This window comes from Nerophis ophidion, linkage group LG01 (genome assembly GCF_033978795.1).
Source record: "Nerophis ophidion isolate RoL-2023_Sa linkage group LG01, RoL_Noph_v1.0, whole genome shotgun sequence".
NCBI lineage: Eukaryota > Metazoa > Chordata > Actinopteri > Syngnathiformes > Syngnathidae > Nerophis > Nerophis ophidion.
In genome coordinates this window covers 23440869-23462815 of record NC_084611.1, presented here as the reverse complement: position 1 = coordinate 23462815, position 21947 = coordinate 23440869, and the positions used below count along the sequence as shown (strand labels likewise).

The 21947-nt window shown below is 43.7% G+C and overlaps 1 protein-coding gene across 2 annotated transcripts in view; it reads right to left on the bottom strand.

The window, feature by feature from the left end:
- zgc:63587 (uncharacterized protein LOC393431 homolog) overlaps positions 1 to 16381 on the bottom strand; it is a 59131-nt gene extending 42750 nt beyond the window's left edge. Inside the window, exons 1-2 of one of the 2 annotated variants that reach the window (XM_061898855.1) lie at positions 16264 to 16343; positions 736 to 805 (exon numbers count right to left, since the gene is read on the bottom strand). The gene's annotated coding sequence lies outside the window, so the exon portion shown is untranslated. Of the gene's footprint in view, positions 1 to 735; positions 806 to 16263 lie in introns of both variants that reach the window. The other variant, XM_061898851.1, reaches the window with a different exon arrangement.
- Positions 16382 to 21947: the final 5566 nt, after the last annotated feature.

The following is a 21947-nucleotide window of genomic DNA, read 5'->3' as shown; positions in this document are numbered from 1 at the left end:
TTTTTGGGCCATGTCACGATACACGATACATATCGCAATATTTTGCCTTATCCTTGAATGAACACTTGATGCATATAATCACAACAGTATGATGATTCTTGAAGGTAAAACATTCTTGTTCATACTGCATTAATATATGCTCATTTTAAACTTTCATGCAGAGGGAATTCACAACTAAGTCAATTTAGCAAAACTGTTATTATTGAACAGCTATAAAGCAGTGGCACAAACATGCATGTCATTTCAAGACAGAAATTGCAAGATTGTCAGAGACATTTTAAAACAAGCTATTAGTGCACTTTTGTGCATGATGTCACTAATATGACATATCCAAACAACAGTAAATTAAAGTGCACTTTTTGTACAGAACGCCACTACAATAGTTTAAAACAAATAAAGTGCATGTTTGTGCATGATGTCACACAAGATATTTCAGTAACTCCATCCATCCATTTTCTACCACTTATTCCCTTTGGGGTCGCATTTCAGTAACTGTCAAACAAAAATGAGCTGCATAATAGGAAATCAAATAGCAGTGCTGCTACTTTCTGTGGCAATGTTTTTGCCGCATAATTGTTCAACATATTCCCGCTTGAAGCCAAACCACCGCCAGACGATGCACCCCATGCTGTTTTTCTTAGGAATTAATTATTCCTTCATTTGATACCAGATCGGCACCTCCTCTCTATCGTATTACCACTCGCAACACACCGTTAGCATCACAGCTAATGTTACCTCTCTGCTCGGGAAGGGCCTGTGACGTTGCACGCGTCACGTATGTAAGAAGGTCCGCTTGTTTATGTCTCTGTGAGAGGGAGAGACAAGAAAGAGTGGAAAACGCATGCAATGTAATGCCTGCAGCTAAAAGCAACTGTGTGAGAACATATACTCGAATATCACGATATAGACATTTTCTATATTGCACAGAGACAAACCCGCAATATATCGAGTATATCGATATATCGCCCAGCCCTACAACAAATTCAGATGTGACAAGATAATATCATGAAGCCACAACACAACAACTTTTAGCTACAGCACGATTGCAAAAGCCACAACAAATACAAACGCCACATTACAATAACATAAAGCCAAAATATAACTTTCAACCAGAAAAAAAGTGACGGACATAAGTGATAGTGGACCCAATGTACTGAACATATAGCATATTAGTATTAATGAAAAAGTTAAAAAAAAAGAAGTTATTTTTATGACTGAAAAAGTGGTCATACTTCAGTGACTTCACTTACTTTTCCAACTTGGTTCATTTACATCGTTTTCAACTTTACACCTCAGCCACTTGTCCACTGTCACTTCCATCATGTCTTCATGTTGCTGTGTTTTGGACTAAAGTTGTTGTGTTGTGGCTTTATGTTATTGTGTTCAGATATTTGTATTTTTTATAGGCTTTTGCAATCGTGCTATAACTGAAAGTTGTTGTGCTGTGGCTTCATGTTGTTCTGTTGAGGCATTTGTTTTGACTTTTCTTGGCCACCGAAGGTGTTTAATAAAAATAATGTCGTAACAGGTCAAACCTATGCTCATTTAACCTGTAAAGATTTGTTTGCACTTAATGTATCCAGTAAACCTACTAATTTTGCAACCGGAAGAGATGATGGTTGCACTTTTTTTTTTCTTTTATTAAGTCAGTTTATGAGTTTATTAAAGTGCCGTTATCAATCACAGTTTTTCAACAATTTTAATTTAAAACGGTAATACTGTCAGGAGTTATAATTAATACCTATTATCATTACATTTCTTAATTGAAGGTGGGGCTAATTATTCCTTGCTTAAGTTTCCGCAATTTACATATTGTAGAAGAACCGGCTAAATAGCGCTAGTTATCTGGTAAAGTTACATCTATTCAAGTTTGCATTTACTGTGCAAGACTCCAAGACATGATAATTGTGTGTATATAAAAAATTTTTTAGATGTTTTATCAGTGAAATAGTTTCTTCTCAACCCAGTTCTCATAGATTTGTTTGGCAAAAGAGTATATTCACATTTTTGGATGCAGAATGGAAAGAAAACAAACACACAATATCAAAGCTAACCGGACAGACTGCATAGCAGCAGAAGCCACAATCTACTGTAAATAAATATGTTAGGTGAAAAAAAAGTCTGCTTAAGGGGAACATTTTGAACAAAAGAGTTCAACAGTACAAGTGCATTCACTTAGTGCTGTCAACATGAATCAAGTTCTGTTTGCCCATTCACACCACACCGCACAGCAAGAGGAAACATTCCCCTTTTTGCTTGTAATGCATATGGCTTACTCTGTGCTCCTGAGTTGGTCTGTGTATATATTGTAAGATTAAAGTCGCAGGAAGAAGAAAGAGACTCTGGTGCGTCCTTTGCTTTGGGCTGATGACGCATTGTCCTCACAATGGCAAATTAATCAGTGCTCAGCTACGTACAGAGCTAAATTGTTTCTAAATTAGGGCCCTGTTTACACCGCAGGGTTTCCCACACATTCATTTATTTGTGGCGTCCCGCCATGAAAGAATTACGGCCGACACAAATAAAAAAATATATATATTAAAAATTGAATTTCCTTTTTTCTTTTTTTCCCTCTTTTGTCTCGCTCGACAGCTCATAAAAGCATTGGGACTCTGTCTGTGAATGGAGCTTGTAGTTACATATAATATAAATATGTACATAAAGTGTTGTAATTATATGCTAACTCCGCGTTCTTCTTGGTCATCGACGCCGACGCCGCTGACTGTGCCCCCCGCCGCCCGACCACACCAACAGAAATTGCCTGACCTGTGGGAAAAACTGCACCACACACCAAATCTGACTTTTTTTGCCTTCAAGTGACACAGATCTGATTTTTTTCTAAATGCTCTAAAGTGCTTTAAATCTGATCTTTTCCAATCAGATTCAGGCCACATCAGGAGGTAGTCCTGCTATCTTATCTTTTCAAATGTGACCGCAGTCTAAATGCACTGGGACCTGAATGCGCACTACATCACTCACGTGCGCTGGGAAAGACGCAGTCCCCAGCGAAAGTGAATATTCATCACAAAATCCAGTTTCGGTGAGAAAAGTCTATTTAAGATGACCATATTTTCAGTGCATCACTTGTCAATAGTGCACAAATAATAGGCTATATGTAATATATAAATATATATTTTGATTCAGAAAAAATAGCGACTGTTGAATGACCGCAATTGAAATTGTGGCGCATTTTCTTACATGTGAATAGTGAATTAATATTTATATAGCGCTTTTCTCTAGTGATTCAAAGCGCTTTACATAGTGAAACCCATTAGCTAAGTTACATTTAAACCAGTGCGGGTGGCACTGGAAGCAGGTGGTGAGTTGAAAAATAAAGCTTCCGTAGATCCAGGCTAATGTCCATCTGTCCTCTACTCAACAACCATTAAAATATTACAACCTTCCCAAATATGTTACACTATGTAAATCCATTCATACATTATATTACTTTTATTTATTTCCACAAAAAAACACAAATTTTAAAAGTGTGACCACCTGTAAGGCCTACTGAAATTAGATTTTCTTATTTAAACGGGGATAGCACGTTCATTCTATGTGTCATACTTGATGATTTAGGGATACATAAGTAAACATTGATTGATTGATTGATAATTTCGCGATATTGCCATATTTTTGCTGAAAGGATTTAGTAGAGAACATCGACAATAGATTTTGCAACTTTAGTTCGCTAATAAAAAAGCCTTGCCTTTACCAGAAGTCGCAGACGATGACGTCACAGGGTGAGGGCTCCTCACGTCCTCACATTATTTATAATGGGAGCCTCCAGCAGCAAGAGCTATTCCGACCGAGAAAACGACAATTTCCCCATTAATTTGAGCGAGGATGAAAGATTTGTGAATGAGGATATTGAGAGTAAATGACTAGAAAAAAAAAAAAGAAAAAAAAGGCGATTGCAGATGTTATTACACACATTTACTATGATAATTCTGGAAAATCCCTTATCTGCCCATTGTGTTAGTGTTTTAGTGAGATTAAATTGTACCTAAAGTCGTAGGGGTGTGGCTACGGGTACGCGTGTTGACTCAGAGTCTCTGAAGCAAGTCACGCTGCTGGAAGCTCCACTGATGTCGCCGCGTGTCGCCGGTAAGAGCAAACTTATTACCACAATTTTCTCTCCGAAAACAGCTGGTTGACATTTGGTCGGGATCCATGTTCGCTTGACCGCTCTGATTCATAGTAAAGCTTCGCCTTCAGGAATTTTAAACAAGGAAACACCGACTGTGTTTGTGTGGCTAAAGGCTAAAAGCTCCCACCTCCATCTTTCTACTTTGACTTCTCCATTATTAATAGAACAAATTACAAAAGATTCAGCAACACAGATGTCCAGAATGCTGTTTGATTATGCCATTAAAGCAGACTACTTATAGCTTGGATCGGGCTGGAAAATAATGTCCGCTACAATCCAGAACGTCAATTGCACGCGTCATCATACGAGTCATCATACCGCGACGTTTTCAACACAACACTTCGCGGGAAATTTAAAATTGCAATTTAGTTAACTAAAAAGGCCGTATTGGCATGTGTTACAATGCTAATATTTCATCATTGATATATAAACTATAAGACTGCGTGGTCGGTAGTAGTGGGTTTCAGTAGGCCTTTAATTCCATATTGTAGTCGTAGCAACTTCCTCACTGTCAACTTCCGTTGTTTTCACTTTATCACACTGCACAAACAAGTGACGCCGAGGCCACATTGGGGACACACGCGCGTTTGGACTGGCGTCTGATAAAAATAGCATTATACTTGCAGTGTACACAGTCATATGGAAAAAATCAGATTTTAAAAAAGTCAGCATTGGGCCACTTTAGCCTGCACTTGCAGCCTCACTCACATAGCATGTACTCACAACACAACAAAAGAGGAAACTAAAATTTGGCATTTGCGTTTAATTCAGAACACTAGCAAAGATGGATGATAATTCCTCAATAGTGGCCCTTTGCCACATTTTGGACGGGTGCATAAAGAAAATATATTATTGTTTTCTACTCGCTATTGTGGAAGAAGACATTTATGTTACAATCAAAGGTCAAAGATTAATCAGATGTTTCAAAGCCATTCAAGAACGAAGGAATGTTACACAAGAGGGATTTGTGGATATTGTGTGTAAGTCAAAGCTTTGAATGGCCTGTCGATGTTGCTTGTATTTGGTTCTGATTTAGGTGCATGTGGGCCCTATAAAGTGAAGTTTCCCCGCTGGTGTGTATAAAACAGGACAATGGGATAATAAATGAGCCTGTTTTCTAATGAGGTATTGGGTTAACATCGCCTGTAATAATAGCAGGTTACAGTGAGGGCAGTTTGAAAACTAATGTGTAATTCATGTACAGTATTGTCTTTCTTTGGTTACATATTTGTGTAGTGCACTGTTTAGCTGCAATTAGTTATTAGGGTTTGTTCAGGGGTGGAAGTGACAAACATCTGATCCCTGACTTCTACAAAATGCGGAACGCCAGCAAAATGTAGCCACCACGGACTGGCAATGCCATCTGCCGTCCAGCAATCCCTACCGGTGTTCTGTTGCGGCTCAGTCGTCCAGCGAAATAGCGCAGACTTTTGAGAGATCTCACAAATCGGCACTTTATCACACAGTAAACACTGAGGTAAACACGCAGATTATCTCAAGCTTTGTCGTCCATCAATACCCACAGGTAGGCGCATCTGTGACAGCATTGACTTTGTGGAAAAGACGACAGTTTTGCTTTGTAGAACGACAACTTATTTTTTTTTTTGTAGCAAGCAACAACACAACAATAACATAATTCCTGGCAAGCAGTATGCACACACGTACGCACAAACACATTCTGGCAGACACACACATTTCATTTATTTCCTACAAGCCACTCCCAGCGGTTATTTGACACAGGGCCCAAATATAGCTGCCCAGGATATGCCTGTACATGCTTCTGACATGTTGGACCTCCAGAATTAACATGTTCTCATCCATTTGTGTCACACAGGCAAAATTACATCTGAAAACCTCAAGTTGACTTCATGTCTGTGCCCACCCATTATGACGTTTAAAGTGTAAAATACGGTCCTCCACCTTGAAGACGGACTATTTTATTTTGAAAATATACCGGATTATTTATTTTGTGTTGGTGCATGACTTCCTGTCCAACACAAGCAGACTTTAGCTAAATTGAACCGCCATGTTGTGCCAACCGGCAAAAATAAAAGCCCTGCATATATTTAGCAAAGGGATATGGAATGTCAATGCAATGCTGGTGCTGTTCCGCAGGCGGTGGAAACGGACACCCCATCCATCCAATTTCTCCCACTTATTTCCTTTGGGGTTGCGGTGGGCGCTGGTGCCTAACTCAGCTACAATCGGGCGGGAGGCGGAGTACACCCTGGACAAGTCGCCACCTCATCGCAGGACCAACACAGATAGACAGACAACATTCACACTCACATTCACACACTAGGGCCAATTTAGTGTTGCCAATCAACCTATCCCCAGGTGCATGTCTTTGGAAGTGGGAGGAAGCCGGAGTACCCGGAGGGAACCCACGCAGTCACGGGGAGGACATGCAAACTCCACACAGAAAGATCCCGAGCCCGGGATTGAACCCAGGACTAGTTAGGACCTTCGTGTTGTGAGGCATACGCACTAACCCCTCTTCCACCATGCTGCCCGGAAACGGACTGTGGAGAGGCGGAACCGACGGGCCGACGGCAGGGCAGGATATGCTCTGGCCCTGCTCAAGATGGCGGCCAGGAGGCGGAGAATGCAGCGGAACCAAGAGGCGGGGCGTGCAGATAGCAACGCTGCAGCAATTTAAATCAGGTGCGTGCCTCACACACAGGTTCACAATTTGCCTATCTCCTGACAGTGTTTAAGAGGGGAGAAGGAGGAAAGATCGGGAGATAGAGGTGGAGTGTCCGCAGCACAGCAGAAGCAACCGAACAAGAACGATCAGAGAATGAGCAGCAGAGGAAGACGACGTCACCGGCAGCTGAAAAGCTGAACCGAGACGAGCAGCAGAGGAGGAGGAGCTGAAAAGTGACCCGGTCGACGCAGACACTTTCATATTTGAAAAAATAAAAGAGTCAAAACTGCTCGACGTGATGTCCTTCCTGAATGGTCCATACAACCCACACGATGGCGGCTGGAGTCGTTTACACGGACACATTGACTTGCATAAAAACAAAACAGGCTGTTCCGCAGCTGTTTTGCATCCTGTAGAAATCTGGGGTAAGACCTAGAAAGAAAGAAAACTACCACACTGATCGTAATATAAGTAAATCCTCCCACTATAAAACAGTTAAAAGAAGTTTTGTTTTACGTTCTGGGCCTAGACGTTTACAAATTAACAGACCCCATGTTCTTTGCTATCATTCTAACGCTGGTTTGTTTCTTTTGTCCGGCTAGTGTTTACGACTGAGTTCTTTGAGTATCCTTCATCATATCTTTTATAATGATTGTGAAAGATAGGCAACATTCCCAAAAAAAAGTGCAGTTCCCCTTTAACTCCCTTCTAAAATACATTTATTTTTATTTTTTCTACCATCGATGCACTCCAAAATGTTCCATTCTTTTAATTTGTGAAGCAAATAAACAGTCTCCTCTTCATTACAATTGTATCTATGTTTTTGTTGCATGTTATCTGCTTCCAGAATATATCGTGCACGTTGAGACTGACACTTACGCGATACGAAGGGAGGGTCCTCTCCAGCAGCATATACTGGTTTCCAATCAAATAATCCAGGTGATTTTTCAAAAAACGAAAACAATCGGATTAAGGTGTTTCCTTGGGTTGTAGGATGCTAATTTAGAACAGAAATATTTGAGAAATCAGACTAATTATGTGCATGGACACGCACTGACTGATTCTCAAACAGTGGTAAGTGTACTGCAAGTAATCCATCCATCCATCCATTTTCTACCGCTTATTCCCTTTTAGGTCGCGGGGGGCGCTGGCGCCTATCTCAGCTACAATCGGGCGGAAGGCGGGGTACACCCTGGACAAGTCGCCACCTCATCGCAGGGCCAACACAGATAGACAGACAACATTCACACTCACATTTACACACTAGGGCCAATATTTGAATAAAGTATAGTTTTATTTTCCTACATTCAAACAATGTTACCGTTTAACAGTGGCCAAAAAATGTAAATATACTTGTTATATAAAATGACTGCCTTGTTTTAATGAATAATTTGGCCTACAATGCAGCTGTATTTTAATGTTACTATGGGGATACTTGGATAGCCACATTTTTTCTGAGGTTTGTACTTGGTGAAAAAACCTTAAAGAACTACTATATTAGAACATTGGTATACTGGCCATATGAATAACTACTGAGACACAAAGAAGTGGTAGGATTAAACGAGTCATACCAAAGACTATAACAAGTCATACCAAAGACTATAAATCTGGGACCCATTACATCCCTACTCGGGACTCAGCATCAAGGGTTGGAATTGAGGGTTAAATCACCACAATGATTCCCAAGCACAGCCACCGCTGCTGCTCACTGCTCCCTTCACCTCCCAGGGGGTGGAACAAAGGGATGGGTCGAAAGCCGAGGGTAATTTCACCACACTTCATGTGTGTGTGACTATCAGTGGTACTCTAACTTTAACTTTTAAATAAACTCCTCATTTTCAAATATGTTAAAGGCCTACTGAAACCCACTACTACCGACCACGCAGTCTGATAGTTTATATATCAATGATGGAATATTAACATTGCAACACATGCCAATACGGCCGGTTTAGTTTACTAAATTGCAATTTTAAATTTCCCGCGGAGTTTCTTGTTGAAAACGTTGCGGAATGATGACACGTGCGCGTGAAGTCACGGACTGTCAGGAAATAGTAGCGCAGCACCATTTGCGGCTAAAAGTTGTCTCTTTTCATCGCACAATTAAACAGTATTCTGGACATCTGTGTTGCTGAATCTTTTGCAATGTGTTCAATTAATAATGAAGAAGACAAAGTAGAAAGATGGAGTTAGGAAGCTTAAGCCTTTAGCCACACAAACACACAGTGATTCCTTGTTTAAAATTCCCGGAGGTGAAGCTTTACTATGGATCAGAGCGGTCAAGCGAACATGGTTCCCGACCACTTGTCAACCGGCAGGTTTCGGTGAGAAAATTGTGATAAAAAGTCACCTCTTACCGGAGATCAGCTGAACTTGCGCCGTCCATGCAGCTGCTGTCGACTTCCCTCAGAGACTGGCCTCAAGACACCCGTGGACACACTCCTCCCACTATCAGGTACTATTTAATCTCACTAAAACACGAGCAACACAATAAAAAATAAGAAATTTCCCAGACTTATCCTAGTAAATGTGTCTAAAAACATCCTCTAAATCCGTCCCAATACAATCACCTTTTTCTTTTTAAACTTTATTTTATTTTTATTTTTTTTTCTAGTCCTTCGTTATCAATGTCATCCTCCACAAATCTTTCATCCTCGCTCAAATTAATGGGGTAATTGTTGTTTTCTCGGTTCGAATAGCTCTTGCTGCTGGAGGCACCCATCCATCCATCCATCCATCATCTTCCGCTTATCCGAGGTCGGGTCGCGGGGGCAACAGCCTAAGCAGGGAAACCCGGACTTCCCTCTCCCCAGCCACTTCGTCTAGCTCTTCCCGGGGGATCCCGAGGCGTTCCCAGGCCAGCCGGGAGACATAGTCTTCCCAACGTGTCCTGGGTCTTCCCCGTGGCCTCCTACCGGTTGGACGTGCCCTAAACACCTCCCTAGGGAGGCGTTCGGGTGGCATCCTGACCAGATGCCCGAACCACCTCATCTGGCTCCTCTCGATGTGAAGGAGCAGCGGCTTTACTTTGAGTCCCTCCCGGATGGCAGAGCGTCTCACCCTATCTCTAAGGGAGAGACCCGCCACACAGCGGAGGAAACTCATTTCGGCCGCTTGTACCCGTGATCTTATCCTTTCGGTCATGACCCAAAGCTCATGACCATAGGTGAGGATGGGAACGTAGATCGACCGGTAAATTGAGAGCTTTGCCTTCCGGCTCAGCTTCTTCTTCACCACAACGGATCGGTACAACGTCCACATTACTGAAGACGCCGCACCGATCCGCCTGTCGATCTCACGATCCACTCTTCCCTCACTCGTGAACAAGACTCCTAGGTACTTGAACTCCTCCACTTGGTGCAGGGTCTCCTCCCCAACCCGGAGATGGCACTCCACCCTTTTCCGGGCGAGAACCATGGACTCGGACTTGGAGGTGCTGATTCTCATTCCGGTCGCTTCACACTCGGCTGCGAACCGATCCAGCGAGAGCTGAAGATCCCGGTCAGATGAAGCCATCAGGACCACATCATCTGCAAAAAGCAGAGACCTAATCCTGCGGTTACCAAACCGGAACCCCTCAACGCCTTGACTGCGCCTAGAAATTCTGTCCATAAAAGTCATGAACAGAATCGGTGACAAAGGACAGCCTTGGCGGAGTCCAACCCTCACTGGAAATGTGTTCGACTTACTGCCGGCAAGGCGAACCAAGCTCTGGCACTGATCGTACAGGGAACGGACCGCCACAATAAGACAGTCCGATACCCCATACTCTCTGAGCACTCCCCACAGGACTTCCCGAGGGACACGGTCGAATGCCTTCTCCAAGTCCACAAAGCACATGTAGACTGGTTGGGCAAACTCCCATGCACCCCCAAAAACCCCGCCGAGAGTACAGAGCTGGTCCACCGTTCCACGACCAGGACGAAAACCACACTGCTCCTCCTGAATCCGAGGCCCGACCATCCGACGTAGCCTCCTCTCCAGTACACCCGAATAAACCTTACCGGGAAGGCTGAGGAGTGTGATCCCACCTTATCGTGGTAGAGGAGTTTGCGTGTCCCAATGATCCTAGGAGCTATGTTGTCCGGGGGCATAAAGCCCCCTGGTAGGGTCTCCCAAGGCAAACAGGTTCTAGGTGAGGGATCAGACAAAGAGCAGCTCGAAGACCTTTATGAAGATGAAAAATCATGGACCCAGATTTCCCTCGCCCGGACGCGGGTCATCGGGGCCCCCCTCTGGAGCCAGGCCCGGAGGTGGGGCACGATGGTGAGCGCCTGGTGGCCGGGCCTGTTCCCATGGGGCCCGGCCGGGCACAGCCCGAAGAGGCAACGTGGGTCACCCCTCCAATGGGCTCACCACCCATAGCATGGGCCATAGAGGTCGGGTGCATTGTGAGCTGGGCGACAGCCGAAGGCAGGGCACTTGGCGGTCCGATCCTCGGCTACAGAAGCTAGCTCTTGGGACGTGGAACGTCACGTCACTGGGGGGGAAAGAGCCTGAGCTAGTGCGCGAAGTCGAGAAATTCCGGCTGGATATAGTCGGACTCACTTCGACGCACAGCAAGGGCTCTGGAACCACTTCTCTCGAGAGGGATTGGACCCTCTTCCACTCTGGCGTTGCCGGCAGTGAGAGGCGACGGGCTGGGGTGGCAATTCTTGTTTCCCCCCGGCTCAAAGCCTGTACGTTGGAGTTCAACCCGGTGGACGAAAGGGTAGTCTCCCTCCGCCTTCGGGTGGGGGGACGGGTCCTGACTGTTGTTTGTGCTTATGCACCAAACAGCAGTTCAGAGTACCCACCCTTTTTGGGAACACTCGAGGGAGTACTGGAAAGTGCTCCCCCGGGTGATTCCCTTGTCCTACTGGGAGACTTCAACGCTCACGTTGGCAACGACAGTGAAACCTGGAGAGGCGTGATTGGGAAGAATGGCTGCCCGGATCTGAACCCGAGTGGTGTTTTGTTATTGGACTTTTGTGCTCGTCACAGTTTGTCCATAACAAACACCATGTTCAAACATAAGGGTGTCCATATGTGCACTTGGCACCAGGACACCCTAGGCCGCAGTTCCATGATCGACTTTGTAGTTGTGTCATCGGATTTGCGGCCTCATGTTTTGGACACTCGGGTGAAGAGAGGGGCGGAGCTTTCTACCGATCACCACCTGGTGGTGAGTTGGCTGCGATGGTGGGGGAGGATGCCGGACAGACCTGGGAGGCCCAAACGCATTGTGAAGGTCTGCTGGGAACGTCTGGCAGAGTCTCCTGTCAGACAAAGTTTCAACTCCCACCTCCGGAAGAACTTTGAACATGTCACGAGGGAGGTGCTGGACATTGAGTCCGAGTGGACCATGTTCCGCACCTCTATTGTCGAGGCGGCAGATCGGAGCTGTGGCCGCAAGGTAGTTGGTGCCTGTCGGGGCGGCAATCCTAAAACCCCTTGGTGGACACCAGCGGTGAGGGATGCCGTCAAGCTGAAGAAGGAGTCCTATCGGGTCCTTTTGGCTCATAGGACTCCGGAGGCAGTGGACAGGTACCGACAGGCCAAGCGGTGTGCAGCTTCAGCGGTCGCGGAGGCAAAAACTCGGACATGGGAAGAGTTCGGGGAAGCCATGGAAAACGACTTCCGGACGGCTTCGAAGCGATTCTGGACCACCATCCGCCGCCTCAGGAAGGGGAAGCAGTGCACTACCAACACCGTGTATGGTGCGGATGGTGTTCTGCTGACCTCGACTGCGGATGTTGTGGATAGGTGGAAGGAATACTTCGAAGACCTCCTCAATCCCACCAACACGTCTTCCTGTGAGGAAGCAGTGCCTGGGGAATCTGTGGTAGACTCTCCTATTTCTGGGGATGAGGTCGCTGAGGTAGTTAAAAAGCTCCTCGGTGGCAAGGCCCCAGGGGTGGACGAGATCCGCCCGGAGTTCCTTAAGGCTCTGGATGCTGTGGGGCTGTCTTGGTTGACAAGACTTTGCAGCATCGCGTGGACATCGGGGGCGGTACCTCTGGATTGGCAGACCGGGGTGGTGGTTCCTCTCTTTAAGAAGGGGGACCGGAGGGTGTGTTCCAACTAGCTGGAGGCACCCATTATAAACAATATGAGGACGTGAGGAGCCCTCACCTTTGTGACGTCATCGTCTGCGACATCCGGGAAAGGCAAGGCTTTTTTATCAACACCAAAAGTTGCGAATTTTATCGTGGATGTTCTCTACTAAATCTTTCCAGCAAAGATGTGGCAATATCGCGAAATGATCAAGTATGACACATAAAATGGACCTGCTATCCCCGTTTGAATAAGAAAATCTCATTTCAGTAGGCCTTTGAACTGTATAATGTGGAAACATGGGATGCACTCAAATGTCACTTGTTAAAAACTTGTTTGAAATAAACTAAACCATTACCACAAGTTTAGAATAATTTTGATAAATGAAGAGTCATGAGGCAGGATTATAGTAAATAAGATAAATGACTTAAAAAAATAACTAAAAACTAAAAACATGACATAAAAATAATATTGATTTTTTTCTTGTCTCAACAGTTTTATTGTCTTAGGTCAATAAAGTAAGTTGTGTTTAAATAATGATATGCACACTAACCACTAATGACGTACGTAGTTTATGTTTTCAGGTACAGATACTGTTCAGTTAGTACATTTTGGATGAGTACTGAACGGTATGAGAACATCCATCCATCCATCCATCCATTTACTACCGCTTATTCCCTTTGGGATCACGGGGGGCACTGGTGCCTATCTCAGCTACAATCGGGCGGAAGGCGGGGTACACCCTGGACATTCGCCATCTCATCGCAGGGCCAACACAGATAGACAGACAAGATTCACACTCACATTCACACACTAGGGGCAATTTAGTATTGCCAATCAACCTATCCCCAGGTGCATGTCTTTGAAAGTGGGAGGAAGCCGGAGTAACCAGAGCGAACCCACGCATTCACGGGGAGAACATGCAAACTCCACACAAAAATATCCCGAGCCCGGGATTGAACCCTGACTACTCAGGACCTTCGTATTGTGAGGCAGACGCACTAACCCCTCTTCCACCGCGAATCCCCTGGTATGACAACATCCATCCATTTTCTACCGCTTATTCCTTTTTGGGGTCACAGGGGGCGCTGGTGCCTATCTCAGCTACAATCAGGCGGAAGGCGGGGTACACCCTGGACAAGTCGCCACCTCATCGCAGGGCCAACACAGATGGACAGACAAAATTCACACTCACATTCACATACTAGGGCCAATTTAGTGTTGCCAATCAACCTATCCCAGGTGCATGTCTTTGGAAGTGGGAGGAAGCCGGAGTACCCGGAGGGAACCCACGCATTCACGGGGAGAATATGCAAACTCCACACAGAAAGATGCCGAGCTCGGTGTCACGCCAAATTTGTGCCCAGCGAAATAAGTGCTCAGGGGGGGTGTGCGCATGCGCGCACCTGCGCAGTCCAGTGCGCCAGGCAGTTTTTTGGCAGGGCGGCGTCATTGACAAACCAACGTGTGTGTAGCGAGAGAGACCATCATAGTAGTGATTTAGCGAGACTCTGAAGATTTGGTTGGAGTTAGGGTTAGGGTTACTTTTTTTCTTTTAGCTAACAATATCAGCAAATTCAAGTTTAACTAATGAGTACTGTATTTCCTTGAATTGGCGCAGGGCATATAGTATGCGCCTGCCTTGAATTACTGCCGGGTCAAACTCGCTTCGCAAAATAATTACCGAATGCTCAGTATTACCGCCTGGTCAAACTCGTGACGTAAAGAGTGACACTTCCCCTGTCATCATTTTCAAAATGGAAGAGGCTGATTTCAATACCGGTAATTTGAAATCGCATTAAGCAGGGGTCGGGAACGTTTTTGACTGAGAGAGCCATACAATAATAATAATAATAATAATAATGGATTAGATTTATATCGCGCTTTTCTATTGTTGTATACTCAAAGCGCTCACAGAGAAGTGGGAACCCATCATTCATTCACACCTGGTGGTGGTAAGCTACATCAGTAGCCACAGCTGCCCTGGGGTAGACTGACGGAAGCGTGGCTGCCAGTTTGCGCGTACGGCCCCTCCGTAGGCGCAGGTTTTCTGGCACGGCCGCTCTACCCACTACGCCATACCGCCCTCAAGCCAAATATTTTAAAAAGTATTTCCGTGAGAACCATATAATATTTTTTTAACACTGAATATAATTAAATGCGTGCATTTTTAAGTAAGACCAACATTTTTAGAGTATAACAAGTCTCTTATTCTTTTTACTAACATTGTTATTCTGAAGCTAACCAACAATTAATAAAATACTTCTTACCATTAATGCGACTTCTTGAACAGGTGCGGTAGGAACCGGATGGATGGATTAAAATGCATGAGAATGTTTTATATTTTGAACGTTATTTTTGACACTGTGATTACCAGCGGAATTATTCATTACTTACCGTGTTAAGCAATGTCAGCTAAGATTTATCTGAGAGCCAGGTGCGGTCATCAAAAGAGCCACATCTGGCTCTATAGCCATAGGTTCCCTACCTCTGGCATAAAGGGAAGAAGATTAAGAGCTATTCAGTAAGATTTAAGGTCCAAGCTTACATCACACTCAAATTTGTACTGCATGCCTTTGGTAAGTGCCGGAGTGAGAAGAGGTTTTAACATAATTAGCGCCTGCTTACTTTTACCGCAGGCCTTTGGTAAGCGCAGGAGTGAGAAGAGGTTTTAAATTAATTATCGCCCCGGCAGCAATTCAAGGAAATACGGTATACCTCGTATGCACTCTCACTGAGGCCACAGGGGCAATTATTTGGCAATAGGGTGGGCATATATTTCGCACGTAAAGCACTAAATATATGCCCCAACATGCTTGGGCACTTATTTCGCAGCAAGCACTTATTTCGCTTGACACCGGGATTGAACCCTGACTACTCAGGACCTTCGTAATTGTGAGGCAGACGCACAAACCCCTCTTCCACCGTGAAGCCCCTGGTAAGACAACATAATAAAGTTAAAAAATAATTGCATCATGCATACGTTATGTTACAGTTGGTTTTGTTTGTATACATATTTAAGGTATATGACAAACTTTATTTTGGAATGAGGTCACCCCCCTCTGTGTTGATGGCTTCTATATCGGCCAGTGGATGTCCACCACACCACCACACCCAGTCTGTCTGTCTGTCAGACACTCACTGACGTTCTACTCCAAACATCAACTCAATCGTTATCGTTGCCGTCCAAAAAGTATATTTTGGCCTATTCAAAAGAACAATGATTATACTGTAGCACATAAAAGTGTATGAACATGTTCTAACTTTAGGCAGCAACAGTTGTTATTTCGACTATGTTGTCATGTTGCCAGCTAACTTCGACAGTGACCCTCCCGCTTTGTCTGTGTCCTGACTCCTATTCCTCATTTATCTGCCACTTTTGCAAACGCTTTTGGTTTAAAAGAAAAACACTAAACCACCATCGTTCTCGCCTTACCTGAGCACAACTTTGAAATAGTTTGTGGGGAAGATAGTTTTGCTTGTAGCCGCGGTGTTCCAGCCCAGGAAAGGAAACCCGGAAGTGACTGCAGGTGGGACAACCCTCCAGTTTGGTTGTCGCCCCCGGACGCCATTACGGCTCTGTTGTCAATAGACAAGCCTTAGAATTTTAGAGCCAGAATGGCGACTGAGGCGTTACAGTTTCTTGTCGCGTTGATTTATTTTATTTGGACATTGTTTAGCTCAGTGGTCACCAACCTTTTTGAAACCAAGAGCTATTTCTTGGGTACTGATTAATGCGAAGGGCTACCAGTTTGATACACACTTAAATAAATTGCCAGAAATAGCCAATTTGCTCAATTTACCTTTTAATAAATACATCTATATATATTTAAAAAAAATGGTATTTCTGTCTGTCATTCCGTCGTACATATTTTTCCTTTTACGTAAGGATTTTTGTAGAGGATAAATGATGAAAAAACACTTAATTGAACGGGTTAAAAGAGGAGAAAAAAGAAAAAAAATGAAAAGATTTTTTTGAAACATAGTTTATCTTCAATTTCGACTCTTTAAAATTCAAAATTCAACCGAAAAAAAGAAGAGAAAAACTAGCTAATTCGAATCTTTTTGAAAAATTTTAAAAAAGATTTTATGGAACATCATTAGTATTTTTTCCGGATTAAGATGAATTTTAGAATTTTGATGACATGTTTTAAATATGTTAAAATCCAATCTGCACTTTGTTAGAATAAAACAAATTGGACTAAGCTATATTTAAAACAAAGAAAAATCATTATTTCTTCTAGATTTTCCAGAACAAAATATTCAAAAGAAATTCAAAATACTTTGAAATAAGATTTAAAATCGTTTCTAAAGATGTTCTAGATTTGCCAGAATAAGTTTTTTGAATTTTAATCATAATAAGTTTGAAGAAATACCTCACAAATATTCTTCGTCAAAAAAACAGAAGCTAAAATGAAGAATTAAATTAAAATTTATTTATTATTCTTTACTTGAACATTGATTTAAATTGTCAGGAAATAAGAAAAAGGAATTTAAAAGGTAAAAAAGGTATATGTGTTTCAAAATCCTAAAATCCTTTTTAAGGTTGTATTTATTCTCTAAAATTGTCCGTCTGAAAGTTATAAGAAGCAAAGTAAAAAAATAAATTAATTTATTTAAACAAGTGAAGACCAAGTCTTTAAAATATTTTCTTGGATTTTCAAATTCTATTTGAGTTTTGTCTCTCTTAGAATTAAAAATGTCGAGCAAAGCGAGACCAGCTTGCTAGTAAATAAATAAAATTAAAAAAATAAAGGCAGCTCACTGGTAAGTGCTGCTATTTGAGCTGTTTTTAGAACAGGCCAGCAGGTGACTCATCTGGTCCTTACGGGCTACCTGGTGTCCGCGGACACCGCGTTGGTGACCCCTGACTTAGCTGTTTATATTTTGTATGTATATTAATTTTGTTCAAGAATACTATATTATTCGTCTTAGTATTATTATTCAGATTCAGTCAGATAAAAAAAAATCCTGAATTCAGTCAACATTAAAACTTTCTCTACTACTTTAGAACAGACCTGGGTAAAATACGGCCCGTTATGATTTTCAATCCGGACCGCCAAACGTTCTACATAATTTTTTTAGACCTTTAAAGGCCTACTGAAATGAGATTTTCTTATTTAAACGGGGATAGCAGGTCCACTCTATGTGTCATACTTGATCATTTCGGGATATTGCCATATTTTTGCTGAAAGGATTTAGTAGAGAACATCGACGATAAGGTTCGCAACTTTTGGTGCTGATAAAAAAGCTTCGCCTTTACCGGAAGTCGCAGACAATGACGTCACAAGGGTGAGGGCTCCTCACGTCTTCACATTGTTTATAATGGGAACCTCCAGCAGCAAGAGCTATTCGGACCGAGAAAATGACGATTTCCCCATTAATTTGAGCGAGGATGAAAGATTTGTGGCTGATGATATTGTAGTAGTGGGTTTCAGTAGGCCTTTAACATCGCCCTCATAATAATGTGCAGTGCTGTTTTTAAATTACTGTAAGTCTTGAACTATACAAAGTATTTCATTGGTCTAAATCTGCGCTTTTGGGTGTTATATGAGTTATTACGGTAATCAACGTCACGGTAGCTCAGCCAAGGAACAAACCTTAGTGAATGGGGTTTGTTTTCAGAGCAGCCAGCCCGAAATGCATGTTTCAGAAAGGATGCAAAATCATATTTTTACGTTATAATATATCATATTGAAGGTGTTTATTACACTTTGCATTCATATTTTGCTGTTTGTTACATTTTTGGTGTGTTTTGCATGATTGTAAAAGATACGTGGGTCTTCCCCGTGGCCTCCTACCGGTCGGACATGTCCGAAACCCTTGCCTAGGGAGGCGTTCGGGTGGCATCCTGACCAGATGCCCGGACCACCTCATCTGGCTCCTCCCCATGTGGAGGAGCAGCGGCTTTACTTTGAGCTCATCCCGGATGACAGAGCTTCTCACCCTATCTCCAAGGGAGAGCCCCGCCACCCAGCGGAGGAAGCTCCTTTTGGCCGCTTGTACCCGTGATCTTGTCCTTTTGGTCATGACCCAAAGCTCATGACCATAGGTGAGGATGGGAATGTAGATTGACCGGTAATTTCAGAAATTTGCCTTCCGGCTCAGCTCGCTCTTCACCACAACGGCTCGATACAGCGTCCGCATTACTGAAGACGCTGCACCGATCCGCCTGTCGACCTCACGATCCACTCTTCCCTCACTCGTGAACAAAACTCCAAGGTACTTTAACTCCTCCCCTTGGGGCAAGATCTCCTCCCCAACCCGGGGATGGCACTCCACCTTTTACCGGGAGAGAACCATGGACTCGGACTTGGAGGTGCTGATTCTTATCCCAATCGCTTCACACTCGGCTGCAAACCGATCCAGTGAGAGCTGAAAATCTTGGCCATATGAAGCCATCAGGACCACATCATCTGCAAAAAGCAGAGACCTAATCCTGCAGCCACCAAACCAGATGCCCTCAACGCCCTGACTGCGCCCAGAAATTCTGTCCATAAAATGATGAACAGAATCGGTGACAAAGGGCAGCCTTGGCGGAGTCCAACCCTCACTGGAAACGGGTCTGACTTACTGCCGGCAATGCGGACCATGCTCTGACACTGATCATACAGGGAGCGGACCGCCACAATTAGACAGTCCGTTACCCCATAATCTCTGAGCACTCCACACAGGACTTCCCGGGGTACACGGTCGAATGCCTTCTCCAAGTCCACAAACCACATGTAGACTGGTTGGGCAAACTCCCATGCACCCTCAAGGACCCTGCCAAGAGCATAGAGCTGGTCCACAGTCCCACGACCAGAACAAAAACTACACTCTTCCTCCTGAATACGAGGTTCGACTATCCGGCGTAGTCTCCTCTCCAGTACACCTGAATAGACTTTACCGGGAAGGCTGAGGAGCGTGATCCCACGAGGCGGAAGTCCAGATAGGTAAAGGCAGGCTCGAAAGTCCAGAGACAGGCGGAAGGTTAAGGGCTGGAGCGAGGCGTCGTGGTCAGAGGGCAGTCATGAGGTCGAAATCCAGAGAGGCAGCAGAGAGTCCAGAGGGGATCCGGGAAGAAGAGACACACACCTCGACAACGGGGAAGGAAGACGGAATGCTGGATGACGACACAACACAACACAAGCATGACGTGAAAGAACACAGAGAGCGATGAAGCACATGCAAGGAATGCTGGAGACGTAATCAGGCTTACTGTACGGGTACGAGTAGCTACGTTCTGGCACTGGAACGCAGGACGTGCTGGCTTGAGTCGGCCGGTCTCTCAGGTGTCGGCAATTGTGTTGATTGCAAATTGTCTGCAGCCCCACGGAGGCGCGACCGCAGAAAGAGAGACGGCAGGGGTATGATCCGTAACAGAAATGATATCAATACAAAAAAATTGCATTTAGTTTATATAATAATAAATGATAAATGATAAATGGGTTGTACTTGTATAGCGCTTTTCTACCTTCAAGGTACTCAAAGTGCTTTGACACTATTTCCACATTTACCCATTCACACACACATTCACACACTGATGGAGGGAGCTGCCATGCAAGGCGCCAACCAGCACCCATCAGGAGCAAGGGTGAAGTGTCTTGCTCAGGACACAACGGACGTGACGAGGTTGGTACTAGGTGGGAATTGAACCAGGGACGCCCGGGTTGCGCACGGCCACTCTCCCCACTGCGCCACGCCGATCCCCATAATGAGTCATATATTGGAATATGGTATCAATACATCCATCCATTTTCTACAGCTTTTCCCTTTTGGAATCACGGGGGCTATCCATTATTTTAATTTGTTTTGAATATTAAATGAACCTAAAATATGACTTTTTATATGCTTGTGGAACACATTGGACACAATGTGTTGTCAAGCGCATGAGATGTGGTACATGTGTAAGCTACTGTGACACAATTTTTCATTTTTTAAATGTTTTTATTTTTATTTTTATAAATGACTGTGATGATAATGTCAATTAGGGATTTCTAGTCACTGCTACGTTGGAATTCTTATTAACATCGGTACTGTTGTTAATATTATTTATTTTTGTTTGACTACCTTTGGATTATTTTGTGTCATGTTTATGTGTCCTCTCAATTGCTCTGTTTATTGCTATTCTGAATGTTGCTGGGCCGGGTTTGGTTTTGGAATTGGAATTGTATTAATATGGTATTATTGTGTTTTATTTAGTTGAATTGAACAAATAAAAAAACTAAAAAAAACTAGAGGTTTCTATGTGTCCAACTTGTCATGTGGTGTGGCCCAGGGTTTTGTTCTGGGGCCTGTTTTATTTTTGTTGTATCTGATTCCGCTTGGGTGGTTGATCAGTCGTGATCAACCAACAATATTCAACTCCTTCAATGATTCAGAGTTACACTATTTATCTGACTTCTTGGAGTGTGTATCCTGTATTAAAAACTGGTTGTCCTCAAATTTCCTCCAGATAAATTCAAACAAAACGGAAACTGATAATTTCCCCCGATAAAAAAATCCCCTGATCAGGAACTCCCTTGGTGTTCTGGATGCATCTGTTAAAAGCAGTCCCAGAAACATTGGGATTGTGTTGGATCAGTCCATGTCTTTGGAGGGTCACTGTCATCAACTGACCAAAAACTGTTTTTATCATCTCTGTCAGGGTTATTTGTTGTTGTCGAACCCCGAGATGCAGAGATGGAGGCAGGCATGGAGTGAGCAAACATGATTTCAATATAAATACTAAGACAAAACCAAACAAAGGGTTCAAACCAAAAGTGTGCACGTGGCCGGATAAAAAAACAAAAGGCCTTTAGCTGAGAAGCTAACAAGAAACAAAAAGGAACTTTAGCATAGAAGCTAAAGGATAACAAACAGAAAAACTGGAAATAGCTATGGCTAACAAAAACAGCTTACCGCTACGACGACCAGGACAAGATGTAGCACGACAGGTAATAGCTGAAATGATGCCAGACATGACAGGTAGCAAAGACACAAGCGTGACATGAGACAACGACAATACAAATGACAATACAATGATCCAGCAACTGACACAAGACAAAGGAGGTACAAATAGGAGGCGGCTGATTGACAAGAGGTGTGGCCAGATGCCAATCAGCCGCAGCTGAAGGGGAACACAGCACTCAGGGAACA